This window comes from Apis florea, unplaced genomic scaffold (assembly GCF_048593485.1).
Source record: "Apis florea isolate Af1SG1 unplaced genomic scaffold, ASM4859348v1 contig_3170_pilon, whole genome shotgun sequence".
In the NCBI taxonomy this organism is placed as follows: domain Eukaryota; kingdom Metazoa; phylum Arthropoda; class Insecta; order Hymenoptera; family Apidae; genus Apis; species Apis florea.
The window spans coordinates 5,430,336-5,445,396 of record NW_028256714.1 but is presented as its reverse complement, the minus strand read 5'-3'; the positions used below and the strand labels follow the sequence as shown (position 1 = coordinate 5,445,396).

Sequence of the window (15,061 nt, the reverse complement as noted above, 5' to 3'; positions counted from 1 at the left end):
CTTTCTTTTTAATTAACTCCTCAAAAATAACAATCTCTCTTTGTACTTTTTATTTCCTTTATATGGATGGAGTTTTAAGTCAGTTTTTTAAATTTAAAATTTTCATGCGTGTTTCTTATCAAACATCTTGGAAGCATTTAGACTCGTTTAATTGCAATTTTTGTAATGGACAAGAGAATATATATATTCTAAGTGGAAATATTATTGTATAAACTTTTTAAATATTTTACCAACTTTTTCTAAATTAAATCGAACAAGGGGACATTCGAGACGTTCCGAAAGGGATAAAGTATTAATGAAGAAGTTTTAATAACGTAAAACTGTAACTTTTGCAAAAGTTAATAAAGTTTGAAAAACTAAAGTAAAGTTTTAATCAAACAAAAGACCACATTTTATCTCATTTCTTTAATAATCACGTATATTGATCTACAATTTCCAATTTTCTTAGATCTCTTTTGTTACATCACGATCAAAAACACAATACAGTTTCGTTCATCCAATGAAAATTTAAATCGTAACCCCTTTTTCATTTAAATAATTAATTCTTCGATTAATTCTTTCCTTTTCTTTCCTTTTCTTCCGTATCCTATTATTATTATATCATCATCAATCAAATTTTTCCAGATCTCTTCTTAAATCAATAATCGAAAAATTTTTATCGATTAAATTAAAGTCACCAGATTACGCCATTGTAATCGTGGAGTATTCGGGGAAAATTCTGTCGGCCCTTTTCGCGCGGGTATAAAGAGTTTGCACGCACGTCGTTCACGCAAAATCCGTAATTGCTTCGCACGGTTGCACATCGCCGACTGTTTGCCAATTTGTTCGGTTTGCCGGTGTTTGCGTTCCGCTGAAAATACCGACCCTTCCTTCGCCTCGAGGATTTCACCATCCGCTGGTGAAGAACGGAGTTATTTTCAACCGTACAACGTTTTATACACGGAACCGTAGAATTTATTTGCCGCTAATGAATTAGAAAACTACGACGAGGATTTAAATTGCTTACGACTCAAATGAAACAAGCTTTCTTTTGTTTAGGAATCGAATCTTCAAATACGAATATTTATTAACGCTCTCGTGTATATACACACGTGCAATTTAATTTTTTGCAAAATTGCAGAAGAAATTATTAGTAATTAGAGATCTTAATTCTAAGGAATATCTTGTCTTGTCTCGAGGATTAAAATATTGGTGTATTTCGAAATTTTTGAAATTCCTCGAGTTGAAAAATCTTGGTGATCAGCTGATCAGGGCGAGACGAGGAGAAAAAATGAATACGAAAGGAAAAGAAGAGAAATTAGGGATAAAGAAAAAAAAAAGGAAAGATGCATATATTCGAGACAAAGAAGAATTCTCTTAAGTAAAAAAGCGCTTTGATCGTCGTTCCATAACGATGAAATTTGCTGCGAGTTTTCACAGCTGCTCAAGAATCAACTCCCTTTATCTTTTCAAAAACACCGGGAAAAACTTATTTATCCCTCGCCCCCTCTCCACCTCGGTTTGGTTCCTCGGCACCAAAGTAAGACTTTATTAAAGCGCGAGATATAAAGCTCCCAGAGGACAGGCGCGATTATATCAAAGACCCAAACCGATTAGCCATCGAAAGAAATTGAACGCTCCGTCCTTTTTCTTCTTGTCAACGCTTTCTCATTCTCGCATCTCTTACAATTCATCTTGTACGATTCAAACATTTCACGCGCGTACATTTTCACACTGTTTTTCAATTTCTATAGAAACATAAATATATACGTGCATATTTATTAGATGAATGTACGATGAAATAATACGTGGAAAACGAATAATTTGAAGGGGCGACAATTTGGATGGATTAATTTTCTTTTTAATTACAATTCGTTCAAATTAATTAATCGCACGAGTGAATTTATCGAAAATTTAATGATTTCAATTTCAATTACAGTAATACACGTGTGATTGATTCGCGGGATTGTTAATATTCGATAGATAAAGATTCGAGAAGAAAAGAAGGAGTCGTTCGATCGCACGGATATATAAATATGGCGGGAAGGGTGGCCGCAATTTTGAATACAACGAGCAATTTGCATCGATCGATGATTGCCGCCAGGTACAGAGTCAGATGAAACAAAAGTTGAGGGGGGAGGGAGTGGCTGGTACTTCTTATCGATGCAAAACAGTGCGGAGGGTCGTAGCAATTAAGAGATAACAAGGTTTCTCCCTCGGCACCCCTCCAATTAGTAACACCCACGGACCCCCCTCGCCACTCACAGGCCAGGAACAACCCCCTTAGGCTTCCTTTATACCCGCTGCACTCCCCTTTCCTCCACCCTTGCTCCTTCGCTTTTTTCCCTCCCATAATTATTTTTCACTCCCCTCCCCTCCCCTCATCTTTTCCATCCCATTATTCCTTCATCCCTCTCCTTCATTCCCTCCTAGATTCTCAGATTTTTTTCTATTTTTTTATCCACGTCTCCTATTTTTAAACAAATTTACAGAGAAATATATGCTGAATTTTTTTCTCCACGAATTTCAATCAAGTTAAGCTGGAAAAAAATTACCTCCCTTCGCCATTTCACCGCGTTTGATCTTGTTGGTCGGCTCTCCTTTGCGCTCCTGGCCTGTTTGCATAGAATAGAGGTCCGCGGGGAATCGGTGGGATCTCGAGGTGATGGATACGTATTATCCGGCGCGCGTCCGCAGCGTGGAGGGAAGGAAAGCGAGGAAATTGAGCGTACGTAAAATTTCCGCTCGGAGGAAGTGCGCGCGGAGTCCTCGCTCGAGCCTTTGCGCTCTGTTCACACGTGTTGCGTGTTCGTACGTTCCTTTGGGGATTAACTTTAGAAAAGTAAAGATACGTTATTTCTTTTTCGTTGATTAATTACACTGCAGACGTATATAAACTTTTTACTCCATTCTTGTTTCAATCGTGTTTATGAAAATTTCATTTTGAATAAAATATACGTTTTCACTTGTTATATTATTATACGAAACACGAGCGAGTTTTCGTTAATTGAACGATCGTAAAACTTCGTCGTTCCTTCTTATCGAGTATATATATATATATGTATGGCTGGACACGAGGACGATACGGCTTGTTTTCGCAATTAGCGACCAGTCTCGTGCGAGAGGGAACGTGTGATCACGTTTACGGGATGCTATGTGTTGCAACCAGAGACCGAGGGTGAGAGAGAAAAAGCGAGAAATTGGAACTGGATGTTATATTCGTTGGTTGGAAAGGAAGGGTAATTATTTCGAATTCAGTGCGTTCGAATGAAAGGCGCATCCGATTGATTATTATCGAATCGAGCAAACGAGGTCCGCTTGATCGAGGCCATTCAGGCATCCTCGTCGTCGAAACTCCTCGCGTGTTGTTTCCGTGTTGTATCGTGTTATAATTGCCGTGCGAGAATTTTAATCAAATGATCTCATCTCGTTGAAAACGACGGTTTCGAGGCCGCGACTGTAAACGATTGGATAGAGAAAGGAAAAACGTTTGGCTCGGTGTGTACCAAAGTGGACGATGTAGAAATGAGATTCGTGAGATGGAATTTTGAATCGAGGTTAGATTAACGTAGGATTTATGAGATTAGGAAGGAGAAAAGAGAGATTGGAGGAGGATTCGAGTAAGCGAAAACAATTTCGGTGATGCAGTTCGAAGGATAATTTTCAAGCGAAATTGAAGCTGTTTCCCAATTAAATACGAATAAATTACAGGTAAATGGTAAATGTTCGATTTCGTTTATAAAATAAACACGCAAGCGATAAAATTTCATTGTTCACAATCGATAATTCATTTAACCAAGTATTTCACCAAGTATTTAAGAAAAAATGTCCTTCTTCTCTTTCGATTTGTCTTTTGCACCACGATTTCGAAGACACTCTGTATCGATATTTATAACCGACGAAGTTGCACGAAGTTGCGCAAGATCAGCCAAGCCGAATCAAATCAAATACGATAATAAAAGTCACGTTTATTTATAACTTCCAAACAATTCTACCTGCGCTTTTCCTTTTTTGCGTAGATTCAAGCCATTTTCGAAATAAGCCCGTTCGAAATCCGGGGCTTCGGTATCGAATATTTCAAATCCGGGGGGCCTCGATAAGCTGTTTCGGATCGAAAAGTCGGGTGGATGTTGGGCGTGCAAAGGTCGTTAGCAGAGTTTCGAGCGGTGCATAGCAATGAGGCTTGAAAAGGGGGTGGAAAACCTCCTGGGAACCCGGACACCCGTTACGTTCCGTGTACGAAACGAACTGGCTGGGCCGCAACACGGAGGGGGCCAGGTTCCGGGACAGAAACTGACTCATGGCAACCGAGATAATCGAACTCGTTACGAGCATTCTCCTGATTCGTTTTCGTGCGTGGAATAACGTATACGAGTTTGCACCTTTCTTCTTCCGAATCTCGTTCGATAAACTCGGTTAAACTCAATCGTTCTCCTCGAGATTCCAGCGGGGATCCTCTTAAGCGACACTGATTATCGAACGATTATCGAGAGAAGTGGATCTCGCGTTTTCTAGATCGATTTCTTTTCAATTTTTTGACAAAAATGAGTTTGTTACAACAACGAGAAATAAAGATAAAGATTAGGCTTAAAGGATTGAGAGATAATCTTGTAAAAAGAAGCAAGTTGTGATTCGAAGGAAAATATGACATTTAAGAAATATTATATATATATATATATATATACATATAAAATGACATCGTAAGTTAAAAATTTCTAACAAAACAATTTATAGGGGGGAGAAAAATCTAAACAATAATAATTAAAAATCTTGTTTTTAAATATATATCGAAGAAGGAAATATTTTCCATGCGTATCTATGTATGCAATATTTAGATACCATCAGTGTCAGAGCGACACAGAAAGTCACAGGGTGTGCCATCACTTTGTCGCGTAGAAAGCGTGTCATTCCTCACGCCGCGTCGGTTGTCACATAAATCACCAACATCCCGCTTCCTCGTTGTTGGTCACGAGTGAAGCGACGCGTGTTGATTCCACAACCTCGCCGTTAAGCATCCTGAGAGCATACGAGCGTACGAATCGAGCCACGCTTGTTAATGAAACTAAATACGCGGACAAGCGTGGCGAGAGTAGTGTGCGAAACGATCGAGTAATCCATCTCGCTTTCTCTCTCTCTCTCTTTCTCTCTTTCTGCGACTCCACTTGCCGGAAACACATCTCGAACGAAAGCAACGAAGAAGAAAGGGTCGAGTTGGACTCTCCGCTCCGCTCTTGTTAGCTTGGTCGGTAAAAAGGGGGGATTCTGATCAACGAACCGTGGCGGCCTTAAGGGCCCTTGCTCCCATAGACACGCTTCGTTTCTCGATTGATTCTTTATTTTACAATCGCCGTGACATCGTAAAGGGCAACGTGTTCCTCGAGCCGCGCACGAACCGCACCCCTGAACTTGTTCAACGATCGATCGAGAGTCAGAGTTTTAGCATTGATCGAGGATTGTTTTTAAGGTAATTTATTTTAAGTTCATTATTTTTAACAAGTTTGCAATAAATTTGCAATAAAAAAAGTGTCTTTTCTCTTGTCTTGCTTGCATTTTACTTTTCATTCTTGTCGAGCATTTCGAATCTTTCAAGATTTTACGAACGAATGAGATTCGAAGCAATTTGAAACGTTTCATATCTAATGAATATGAGACAATAGAACGAAAGGGTTTGGATAAAAATATTATCTTTCACATAAAAATCTATATTCTCCTTTAAGTTTAAAGTTTAAATTTCCATCGATTCTAATTCAAGATGTAACAAAAGAAAAATATATCGCACTTTCTTTTAATTAAAAAACTCTGATAACGAACGATAAACGATGCCCTTTAGCTCATCGAACCTTCTTAACATTAACGATAACTATTCACGGTCAAAGCGCTGCAATTGATCGATCCTTATTAAATCGTTGAACAACATAATCTGTGAAAATGAATCTGTGAACGATTTTATGGAGAATAAATTCATTCCTTCCTTCCACTTCCGTTTCCCGTTTCTCACGAATTAGCATTAACGATCTATTCGAAATCGGCGATTCTTATCCCGATAATCATCCATTTCCCCGCGTTTCGCTTTACAGAAGGAAGCCATTCTACCGAGCCTTCCGGTTCCGGATTTGGAATCAACCTTGCAGAAATACTTGGCCCAGGTCGAGGTAATCGCACCCAATCATCTGCCCAAGACCAGAAGTCTGGTGAAAGCCTTCCTTTCTGGACCTGGGCCGAAGCTCCAGCAACGACTCTTGGAACGTCGACAAAAGACGACCAACTGGGTGAGTGAATTCTCCGTTTTCTTTTTTTCAATCGAATTTCTTCAATCGATTCTTTTATTGAAATTCGATCTTTAATGTAATGTAACAACAATTCCGTTTTACAGATCGTAATATTACATTTATAACGATTAGCTAAGTTTTAGAGTGATGTTTAATTTTTTTAATTTTTAAATTTAAAGAAAAATGTTGCGATATTTAATTTAAATTATATGAATCGAAGTGTATTAATACCACTCACATTTAATATCATTTAACTTACTAATTAAACTCTAATTAGTTTTATTTAATTTGAATATGTTACTTAAATTACAATATTTTATATAATTTTATATAAAGTTATTTATACATGAATGGCTAAAGATATAATGAAAGAAAATTGTTATGCTGTATATAATATCCTGCAAGTAAAAAAAATTAATATTTTCAAGACGTATAATAAATCTGTGTGTCGTATTACATCATTAATCAAGACAATCGATAGGAATAAAAGATCCATTGTATCTATTAAGTGATTTGATTTATTAGAAATGGGATATTAAATTTTAATTGAGATGCATGAATGAATTTAAGTATTAAAATGAATATCTTGATAATCTTTGTATCACGATTTTAAACATTTACTACTACGATATAAATTATTTTATTTTTTTTTTTTTTGCACGAAAAGAATATCGATTTTTTATTATCCTTTCTCATTTATTTAGCGGATATTATATATATTTTACAGTTGTGAATGTAAATGGAGTAGTCAGATAGTCATTTCTGTCATTTTTAAAAACTTTCAAACGATGAGAAATTTATGTAAGCTGTCTCGTTAAATATTCAGAAAGTAAAAGATTTTGCAATACGAAACGCGAAAGCTAAACGATAACGAGAAAGAAAACTTTCTGAATGTAACGTCATTTCCGTTTATAGTATAGTAGTAAGTCTCGTGAGAATACGTTTCCCCAATTTAGATTCGCGGAATTGGACATTTGAATAATTGGATAATCGAATACTTTAATATTAATATTTATTCGCTAGTTTTGGATTAAGTGAAAATAAATAAAATTTTGAAATTATTACTTTTTTAATAAAGGTAATTAGATTTGAATTTTTTTTTTATAAATATAATCAGAACGTTTGAGTCACATGTATATCACGTATATTAACATATCAATTCTCGTGAAAATTCAATTTTATATTATTTTTATTGCGTAAAATTATTATAATCAAAGTGCTTTTTTCTCTAAATTGGAATAATTTATTATTCTTTTTATTTATAACGATATCCACATTTTTTTCATTGCATATTAATAAAAATATAGTAAATGTAATTTATTTATGATGTTAAAGTATAATAATTTTCCATTCACACGGAGAAATAAATTAGTATTATATTTATATTATTAATTTTCAATTATTTAACTTTTAACATTTCATCGAAACAAATGGTTTCTCTTGCATTTAATATTATATCATCAACTCTCAACTTGAAGCTTGACGCATCGTTACGTTTTCATTACGACGATTTGATTATACTTAATGCAGGATGAATCGGTCGAGGCGAATAGCGTTTCCAGACAATCTTTTGTGAGATATTCTGATAAACATCAGTGATAAATTAATCATCGTCTTACAATAACGATTCTCTCACCTCTTATTCCGCTAAACATTGATACGAAATACATAAAACGAAGATTGCATAGAATATTAATTTATATATCGAGATGGAATAATTAGAAATTATACTGTATATTTCAAATTACCTTCGACAAACTGTTATAAATCCATGAAATCACTCGTGAATTTTTTTAACTAAATATTACTTTATTATAATCTAATATTTACCAATGTTATATAAATATAATAACATTGCATACAAATGAATTATCGATAAAAGCTTAATCCTATTATGTGAGAAATAATCACAATTATTTTTTCACAATTAACCCGATCAACATCAACGAACGTTGTATTATTAACAACAAGACAACAAAAGGAATTCGTCTGCAACGTTAACAAAGAATGTTAACAAAGGATGGAACGACAGTTTATGCGAGTTCGTTCTTTTCCCCGCGTGTAAGTGGCACAACAGCATTTTCGTTTCAGCCCACGTTTGCCTCCCGAGAATTTACTTCTTCTGGAATAGGCATCAAACCTACAACGCGGGCTATATCCACGCGTTCTCCGTGACTTTTCCCCCATCCGGTGGTCCCGGGGGAATCCCGGCTCGATGCGTGGCTATAAGCCTCCCCGCCACTCTCTGGTCCCCACGACCATCCGGTTTCCAGCTCCCGTGGCACATAAATAAATAAATAAATGGATTTACGAGGGCTCGGCCACCGACTCGTCGTCTCGTGACGGTTCGCTGCAAAAGGGAGAGATCCACTCGGCTCTACCTATCTAAACTAGAACAATGCAAATATTGCGCGTGCAAACTCCGTGAGAAGGGGAGGGGGATGTGCAGGACAAAGGGGTTGAAGAACGTACAACAGTGTTCACCTCTTGATTGAGATATATATATATAGTGTGTGTAGATATATATATATTTAACACGTTTGCAATTATGTATTTGCACTTGTTCTGTTTGGACTTGTGTTATTTATTGTCGATTTAATTTTGTTAGAAGAAGATGCAAATATTGTTGTTGAGAGTTAAAAATGTTATCAGTGTTTATATTTTGTTGTGTGTGTGAGATACACGTTGGTGATTGTTTATTGGTTTTTGTAACACACAGATTTATTAAGGATGAGTAGGGAAGTAAATGTGTGAAGATGTATTTTTAGTTTTCAAATTATTTTTTTTAGGTAAATCAATGGAATTATTATTTTGCTTCGAGCAATAATAAGGAAATATTGTAAATAATTTGAATTGATTTAAGTATACGTATGTTTTCTTGGACTTGTAGCAAAGTTTTTCCATACATAAATCTATTTTATGAGAAGGCTAAATTTCTAGGCTAGGTTCCTGGGAAATTTATCTTTTTAACAAGCTTAAAACTTTTTATATTTTCGAGGTGACGCGTAGAAAGTTCAATTTTCAACAATTTGCTGCTATCCCACTCTATTGAAAATTAGATTTTACAAAACTTCTTTTATCTTATTCAAACATAATCTTGTTCACATTCAATATCTTTATCGATAACATCCTACGTACATCGAGTAAAATGCCTTTATAAAACAGATATTCTATTTCCACACGTTTCTTCAACAGATTTAAAGTGCTTTTCTCTTTAAATATTGCACCTGTATTCACGAAATTATAGAATAAATTCTTAATTCTTATTTTACTTATTATTTATTTTATTTAAAGTGTTCTATGTAGCATTAGAATTAGAATTATATATTGTTTTTTATACTCTAGGAGGGTAAAAACCTCATAAAAATTTTAAATGTGAATATGAGAATGCACTTATATGATTCTATAAATAAAATACTATTTAAAGACTGCAAATTTTCAATTGTGTCACTATTGCAGCAAATGAATAATATAAACGTTGAATGAAAATTTGTATTATTCCATCAGATAAAATAAATTAAATCTGATTCTAAACTCCTACAGAGGTTTTTCCAACTTAAAAGTTAAAAAACAGTGTGGAATTTAAAATACTCAATGTACATATCTTGAAAAATAGCAAATTTCTAGGTAGAACGTGTTTTAACTAAGGAAAGCAATATTATAGGTTGCATAATTCAAGGCACAGTATTTATCAAGACTACGAAGGTGTGAAATACAGAAGTGAACGCTCAGAAAACGTGCCTCTTTTTCGTGATCACGTATGGATGAGTCATGAGTTAATACATGAGCGCATTGTAAAAAGACTTTTCTAATTCAAACTGTGATTAATGATGGATGACACGTTTTGCAAAGAATATTAATAAAAGGAACAATATTCCTTTTGAAAGTTATAATTCTCCGAGTTAAATGGATGAAGAAAAAAAAAAAAAAAAGAAAACTTGTAAAAATTGATCGACAAATTTTATCTATTACAGATACAATTGCTATTAATTTTATATAGTATACAATAATACTCGATGACTATCGAATAACAATTTAGAGTCATTTAAAATGCAATAATTAAAGCGTAAATTTTTATGCAACTTAAATATTTAACGTGAAAAATTACACATAGAAAATATAAGTGATGTTACGTAGGATATAATATAATATGATTTATATGTATAATGTATTATTTTCTATAAAATTAGTAATTTTTTCAAATTTCCTGATAAATTGAATCAACATTCCAAGAATCTAAAAAAATTTTGTTTCATGAAATATAATGAAATACATATTTAAATTTGCCTCGATATCATATATTGCATAATTTTCATCGAAAATATAAAGATAAATCTGATATGAAAAATATGTAATATAATCCGCGATCTAATCGTTTCGCGCCATTAAAATTTTTTATTGCAACATTTCCTCGTGAATAAAAAATAATTATTGACAAGAATTTATCAACGAAACAACGATGATCCAATGTATGTCGTACGATGTCGAAAATAAGGTGTACCAACATTGCAAAATCTTGTTGCACGAGATTCATCTCGCGTGAAACACTTAACGTGCATAAAAAGAGGGTTTGATCCGCGTACTATGAAAAAAAAAAAAAAAAGAGGCAAAAGCATGCCGCAATTAATAGCAGACTTGCGCTAACCGCTTGAAGAGTTTCGCAAAATCTTTGGAATGGTGCACACAACTGTGTAATTTTCCAACCGAACAAATTGAATTGCTCGTACGATGATTGAGCTCGTATTTTGATTCCTGATACACGTGATACGTTGCCAGATGTGAGGAAACAGCGAGTGGTAAACGTTCGAATGTGCTGACAGACAGTGGTATTTTTTTTGAAACTAAAGTAAATAATCTTTGAGAAACTATATTCTTCCACTTATTATTTATCTATTTATTTATTAAGGATGAATCGAAATCTATCGATCTGAAATTTACAATCACTCGATTTAATTTTTATTAAATACCATTAAATTCTAATTATTATTTTCTTTCACTTTAATGTCACGTGCTCATTGTTTCACCACCAAATACAATTTTTTCAAATCATCCCAATAATACGATGATCGATGATTTCTATATAACTCTTTTAAATAAACATTCTCAATTGGATTCATATCAGAATAATTGTTCAGGAAAGTATAAAAAAAAAAAATAATAATAAAAGATTATGAATATCGCTGTATATAAATTTTACAAATATATTGAAATTTGTGAACAGATGTAATTTATTTTCCATAGAATATAATCGGAATAAAGCGAGCTTTCGCCATATCTGTGCATTGTGCAACAGAGTGGAGAAAGAAAAATGCGTGGCTCGGCATTAATCGACATCCAGACGAAAACGAAGAGTGAGATTCGCCCACGCGTGTCGACGCAATCTGAAAATATTTTTAACGCTGATTAATTTGTATTATATATCTAGAACTCGGTTCCCTCTCGCGTAATGGCTCGCGTTACGGTAGCAATACGGTGTTGCACGATCGAATTGCGCCATGGAATCTTCGTGCGAAGCGTTATGATTGAATAACACACGATGGATCAAAATATGCACTGGTTGTTAGTATTTCAAATAAATTCGTAATGCAAGATATAAGACGACGGTTTGGACGTATTTGTTCTGCCTTCACTTTCGAGATTGAACAATTACCTATCCGGGTTAAACGTATTACTCGGGTGAAGTGATTGATAGAATTTCATAAATGAGTATTTCTCGTGTTCGGTGGGTTGATGCTCTTTAGATTAAAAAATATTAAGAAATCCACGAGCAAATGTTATTCTAGAATATTATTTTATTCTGGTATTTGTTATATTTTCAATGATTGAACTGTAGTATCCTGTCATGATAAATTTCGAGTTAAAAGAAATATGTTTATTCGAAATATTATTTGAAATGTGAAATACTTATAATGATACAAAACGCAAAACAGTATTTGCACGAGTGAATATACTAAAAAAGAATTTCCTTACTATTCCATTTTAAATTTGCAATAAAAATATTTATCTCCGTTTCTCAAAAATCTATTTTCCCCAAATATTCTAGAATCAGAATTATCGCTTATTCTTCCACTTTTACTGCGATATTCACACATCGTAATCCAAACCCTAAAATTAACGTTCGAATCGATTTCAATTTACGAAGCTGGAAAGTGTCCTGAAAAATTGTTCAAATTTTCACCTCGCGAGAGGCAAGAAAGACTGGTCGCTCGAAGTGAATAATGCAGCCGGTTGGGCCATCGATCAGATCGATCAGACCGTAAGTCGAGAGGAGGCAAAGGAAGGAGAGAAGGAATGGCAATTCGTAGCGCGTTCGATTCTGTTGAGAAAATTGCTTTCGCGACATTTCGCAGGGGGATCGAATCGTTTGTCCCTACCCTCGAACACGAGAAACGAAAATGTATTTCCGGATGTGTATGCCGGTAAATCGAGGACCCGTCGATTATATACGATTCCTTTCCTTATCTGCGAAGAATGACATTGTTTATAAATTTGAAATAGAAATCATTTAATACAATAATCGATACGATTTATTTTAAAAAATAGTAATGAAACATGATGATGAAAAATTATTAGACTACAAATGTTGTTGTATTTAAATAAAAGTGTAAGTGCAGTATTTGAGAAATCGTCCGTTTAAACTCCATTTTTGCATAAGAATTTGATTCTTTATTAATCCCATCGTGTAAAATTCGACTGTACGAACGAAGAAATGATATTTTTCTATTCTATTTTTCTTCCTTGCATATGATAAATTCAAATTCAAATACATTAATTAGTATATTGAAAAATATATTCGTCGCATTATTTATTCTTCGAGACAAATATACATCAGCCTGTCAAATTTACACGCGCAACAACCATAACCAAGATGAATAAAATAAAAGAATAACGAGCGAAGAGAACTTGGTAATTCCGGTTAAACGCTTCCTGCCGAATAAGCTTTCATTCCCGTGCAAAATGCGGAAAACGAGGCACGGCCAAGCGGGGAAAACGCTTAACAAAACGGCGAGATGAAGAATCGAGGCAGATTCGGGCAATCGAATTGACCGTGTCGCGTCGTCCAACACTCGCGAAAATTACGAAACGTTCGCTAATTGCGCGCAATCCGAATTGGAGGAAATCGCGGAGGAAATGGAGAACGAAGGGCGGTGGAAGGGACGGCCGGCTAATTCGTGCCCTTGTAATTCGAATTGAATTTACCGCCAGGAAAGGTAGGAACGGATGGACCGACCCGTTCCGCGGATGAATAATGGAAGTTTCAATGAAATTTTCCAGCTCGCCGCGGGGCACCGTAATATTAGCTTACGGCTCCAACAACCAAAGCCCCCACTGGCGGGGGAATCGTCCACCCCACGATTTTATATATATATATATAGAAAGAGGGAGAAAGAGAGAAAGTATTTCTCTCGCCTCGAAGGATGCGGGTCTATTGTCGACTGGACGAAAAACTGGGGATGAATGGGATCGAAAGGAGGATGATCGGGAGGGGGGTTGATTAAAATACCGACAAACAGAATTTCTCTGGAAATTTATGGATTTGTTGCGGTTGTTCGTGGCAAGAATTGGATTGTATTTTGTATTTTTTTTTTCTTCGTAACGAAATGTGTTATAATGGATGTTAAACGGATTTATTAAATGGATTATGTTAAATGGTTGATTAGTTTAGTGAATGAATCTGGTGGAATTTATCTTTGGCTTCGTAGGTGCAATTGTTCGTGAATTCGTTGTTCAGAAATGATACGTTAAATGCAACTTACGATTTGTGAATTGTATGATAGAGATAATTGAAAGGGGATAAAGAAGATAAAGGAAAAATTTATTGCGTGGATTTTAAAATTGTTATTAATTTTCTGATGATTTATCAAAAAAAAGAAACTTTGAAATGTTGGTGATTTTGGTATAATTAGTTGGATAGTTTTGGCGAGCAAGTGTTTGAAAAAATACGACAAAGAAAAGAGGGCAAAGGGGAAAGATAAAAATGTAGACGGAAGGTGTATTAAAGCTCGATGTACTTAGACATTCGGGCGGAAGAAATAGTCACAAAGGCTCAAAGAGCTCAACGAATACCAAAAGAAAGATAGAGTAAATGCGGAAATAAAAAAGAAGAAGGGATAATAGAAAAGGATAAAAGAATATGCGTGTAAAAATATTCTCTTGGAAAACTAAGCTTTTGAAAATAAATTATTATACATTAATAAATATTTAATGAATCGTGTTTAATATGTTAAAAATAAATAGATTCTTGTTCTTATAGCTTTCAATAAACTATTCTTAATTTTTATTTATAAAATTATATTTATTATAGTTGAATTTTATTGCTATTTTGATGCATTGAATAAAAAGAATAATTGGCCGAACATTACTTTTTAATATAGTGTAAGATAAGTGAAATTCGTTGGTGATTTCTAAAAAGAAAATAAATCTAATAAATAAGCGAAAAAGATATAATAATCGAGATGCGCGAAAAGTACACGAGTAGTTTACGATTAAAGTTGGAACGTTTATTACGCAAGGTACGAGGGGAAGAAATAAAGAGATATCTCGTGACCAGATGGACACTTCCCCAGAAATATCGTAGACACGTGCAAATGGGTGTGTGTTAAGACTCAGAGGGATGTTGCAGGGTTCTGCGGTAGGGGGAAAAGTAGCTCCCTTTCTCACTTCCTTCAATGGCAACAGGAAAGGAGTAAAGAAGGGAGAAGAGGCAATAAAGTTTCATGGCTCAACCGATAATGTTCCTCAGAACTTGGAGGAATCCTCTTTCCAAAGCGTTTCAACCGATATAACTTATTTCCTCGCCGTTCCATAAAATT

At 34.7% G+C, this 15,061-nt stretch overlaps 1 protein-coding gene across 2 annotated transcripts in view; it reads left to right on the top strand.

Moving 5' to 3' along the window:
- ChAT (Choline acetyltransferase) overlaps positions 1 to 15,061 on the top strand; it is a 76,451-nt gene that overhangs the window by 31,045 nt on the left and 30,345 nt on the right. For both annotated transcript variants that reach the window (XM_031916050.2, XM_031916049.2), the window contains exon 3: positions 6,057 to 6,248. The gene's annotated coding sequence lies outside the window, so the exon portion shown is untranslated. The remainder of the gene's footprint in view (positions 1 to 6,056; positions 6,249 to 15,061) is intronic.